Here is a 4,329-nt window from a genome sequence, read left to right on the forward strand (position 1 = left end):
AAGGGAAAGATGAACGGGGCAAAGTCCAAAGAGATCCTTGATGAAAACCTGCTCCAGAGCGCTCAGGACCTCAGACTGGGGCGAAGGTTCACCTTCCAACAGGACAACAACCCTAAGCACACAGCCAAGAAAACGCTGGAGTTGCTTTGGGAGAAGTCTCTGAATGTCTTTGAGTGTCCAGCCAGACCCAGGACTTGACCCCATCTAACATCTCTGGAGAGACCAGAAAATAGCTGTTTTTATTTATTTTTATTTCACCCTTTATTTTAACCAGGTAGGCTAGTTGAGAACAAGTTCTTCATTTGCAACTGCGACCTGGCCAAGATAAAGCATAGCAGTGTGACGAGACAACACAGAGTTACACATGGAGTAAACAATAAACAAGTCAATAACATGGTAGAAAAAAAGAGACTCTATATACAATGTGTCAAAAGGCTCTGAGGTAGGAATGTAGGAATGTATATTCAGTTCCTAGATGGAAAGTGAAATTAAAATATATACGAAATGTATACGAAAAATACGAGGACTATTTACACGGGACAAGACATACACACGTTCGACTGCTACGCCATCTTGGATTGTACAGCGACACTCCCCATCCAACCTGACAGAGCTTGAGAGGATCTGCAGAGAAGAATGTGAGAAACTCCCCAAATACAGGTGTTCCAAACTTGTAGCATCATACCCAAGAAGACTCAAGGCTGTAATCGCTGCCAAAGGTGCTTCAACAAAGTACTGAGTAAAGGGTCTGAATACTTATGTAAATGTGATATTTTTATACATTTGCAAAAATAATGGGTTATTGTGTGTAGWTTGATGGAAAAAATTGTTTTAAACAATTTTAGAATAAGGATGTAATGTAACAAAATGTGGGAAAATGTAAGGGGTCTGAAACACACACATGCATATTATATAAACATAAAAAAGTCACATTTCAAAAAATCACATAACTGTCTGATCACCACACTACAAAAAGAGGACTTGCAATTTTAACCAATCACCATCACTTTTACTGCATAAAATGGTTAAATCYGAATTGCTGCAGCAAAATCAAGCCTTTTTGCCTGCGGATATCACCAAAGAAACAGTGAAATCCTGGTGGGACTAATAAGCAATAGAACCCTGTGAATGTGTTGTAGGGGTCGTCGCACTGTGAAGAAGTCTCTTCTGGAAGAGGTCCAGGAGCTGGAGGCCAGGGCTGTTGACCCGGGGGCCGCTGTGCTCCGAGACGCCAGCGGACGCAGGTCAGACACACACACACACTGCATCATGGGATCACAGTTGGGAGGCCACAGACGGGAGCTCTACATAATTTACTGTGACATAGTTAATATCATTTTCATGCCGTATCAGAGATCATGATAATTCCTTGGACTGAGGGGAAACACCCTTCAAGGATTTTGTTACGAGTCTATAAGATTAATGTGCGTGTTTATATGACTGTTTGTATGAGAGAAGACCAGTGCTGTAACCATGGCCCTCTAACCTCTTGGTAACCTCTTGGTAACCTCTTGGTAACCTCTTGGTAACCTCTTGGTAACCTCTTGGTAACCTCTTGGTAACCTCTTGGTAACCTGGTTGACTCATCCACAGGGCCAAAGCCAAAGCTGAGGTCCCCTAGTCCCACAGCTCAGGGCACAGACTCCCACATACATACACACACACACACAGGTAGCACCTTGGCTTGGTTTGACCTGTCTAACTGTGTGACCTCTGACCTGTGTGTGGTGATCTCTTTCTTCCCCTCGTCTCACTCTCTCACCCACCTCAGTACTCATGTCTCATGTTATATGTTTTTATTTTCTTTCTCCGTCTTTTTTTCAATCCCTCCATTTGATTCTCTCGAGTCAGGAAGTGGACAGGTTTCCACTGCTGTAAGGACTGGGTGTGTGGACTGGGCGTACTGTAGCTTCTGTGGTTGTGTGTTAGAGAGAGCCGTTTGTGTTAGTTTGTATTGTGTGTTTATAGTCATATCTGTCATAAGAGAAGCAGTAGAACAGCTCAGGGTGGAAAACGTTAGATTGGGTTTAGAACATTGTAGGTATTAGGTTGAGAAGTGGAGTGGGAGATGGAAGACTGAGGTTTGGCCATTTGAGGGGCTGTTATGTGGGATATTGGCTGGGGATGGGGCACTTTGGTGGGCTTTGGGCAGNTGGAGTGGGAGATGGAAGACTGAGGTTTGGCCATTTGAGGGGCTGTTATGTGGGATATTGGCTGGGGATGGGGCACTTTGGTGGGCTTTGGGCAGGAACAATAGTCCTCAGTCATCCAGTGAGACGGCTAACAATCCTGTCCAGAGCAGAGAACTGGCTTGGACAGAGCTGGCGCGGGGAGGTGCTCAGGGACAGGGAGGGGAGGCAGGGCGTTGTTTTTGGACAGGGGACGCGCACAGCCTTCCCTAGCCCTGAGGTGAGGGCCTTGTCCTGGGCTTAACCTGCTCCCAAACATGTGTAGGAACCAGGAGGGGCCCCAGCAACAACCATGGATAACACTGAGGAGGAGTTTCAGAGAGGAACAGAGGAGAAACGCACACATCTGTATTTGTATTTCATAACGGGAGAGGGTTGGGACGAGGGTGGGGGTGGGAAAGGTAGAGGACCAAAGTTTCTCTGGGGAAGTATTTAGATGTGGCGCATCCTTGGACTGTTTGAAGTCTCAATGCCCTTCCAGACAGCGACAGTACAGGGGCCGACATGCAGCAGGATTCAGTCATAGTTTAAATATGTGCTATTTCTATGTTTATTTGTTCATGTGTTCGTCTATCCATTCATTCTTCAATCATTCACCTTATTATTCATTTAGCAGACCTCATTTTCTTTGGCGAATGATACGGTTGCAAAACTTTATTTCAGGCTTTGCCAAACACGCCAGTTCTAGGTTCCCTGTGGTACKGTAAGGAGCGGGTCCCAGCTGCTTGCTCAGAAGTGTGACCTTGGGGAGGCTGGCACCGGTCCACACACTCTGTGGATCAAATCAGGGCCCGTGCTAGGAAAACCCCTCTCATGTGATGATATAAGGCCTTATTGGCTGCCTGATCTAGAGAAGTAACCTACCGTGTTCCACAGCGGAATTCGACAATCTGAGGAGCATCCTGTAAAAGCATTCTATTAGGAGGAAAKGATCTGTTCCATTTGGATACAGACCGTTATCACAATGTTTAGCGTTGCCATTAGTGATGAGGAGGAGGAAGATGGGTAGGAGGAGGATTGAGAGAGAGGAAGGCTGGGGGAGTGTGTGTGTTTGTGTGTGTGTGTGTGTTAACAAGGGCAGGAATGGGGCTGGTTATTTTGGTCATTGAGGTAGAGGAGCGATGATGGTGTGTTGTCTGGAAAAATAGTGTCAGTCACATAATGAGATGTGATTGGATTAACTGAATGTCAATCTGCTCTTCAGTACCAGCCAAGACAAATGCCTAGACCAGGGGGGGCAAAAGTATGGCCCCCCCTCTTCCCCTTTTTCCTCCCCAATTTCGTGGTATCCAATTAGTAGTTACAGTCTTTTCCCATCTCTGCATCTCCCGTACGGACTCGGGAGAGGTGAAGGTCGAGAGCCGTGTGTCCTCCAAAACACGACTCAGCCAAGCCGCACTGCTTCTTGACACACTGTCCGCTTAACCCGGAAGCCAGCAGCACCAATGTGTCGGAGGAAACACTGTGCACCTGGCGACCGTGTCAGAGTGCATGCTACCGGCCCGCCARAGGAGTTGCTAGAGCGCGATGGGACAAGGACATCTCGACCTGCCAAACCCTCTCCTAACCCAGACGACGCTGGGCCAATTGTGCGCCGCCTCATGGGTCTCTCAGTCACGGCCAGCTGTGACACAGCCTGGGATCGAACCCGGGTCTGTAGTGACGCCTTAGATTGCTGCGCCACTCGGGAGGCCCCTGCAAATTGATTTTAACAAACAATTGGTCCCCCCKAAAATGCGTCCCTCTGTTGAATTTCTAAATCCCAATATGGCCCTCGAGCCAAAAAGTTTGCCCACCCCTGGCCTAGACTCTACCCTATCAGGTATGACTCTGGTCATCACATCAAAAAGTAGACTTATCTTGGGGTCAGGTCTAGGCAGGGGTGGATGCCAGACTGACTTCTTTAACCCTAATAGAACTAGATAATCTATTCTCACTTCTCTCTTTCCTTCAAGACCACAGATCTGAAGGTCTGAAAGGTCTTAGCAATATGGTGGAAACAGATTCAGTCTTTTCACCTATATGTGTCCATAAAGGAAAGGAGATGAGGAAATGATAGCCTGGTCCCAGATTTGTTTGTGCTCTTGCAAGTGCCAACTCCCTTGCTGTCATTGACAATTAGTGACAAAGAGTTGGCATG

Source organism: Salvelinus sp. IW2-2015, linkage group LG27, assembly GCF_002910315.2.
Source record: "Salvelinus sp. IW2-2015 linkage group LG27, ASM291031v2, whole genome shotgun sequence".
In the NCBI taxonomy this organism is placed as follows: domain Eukaryota; kingdom Metazoa; phylum Chordata; class Actinopteri; order Salmoniformes; family Salmonidae; genus Salvelinus; species Salvelinus sp. IW2-2015.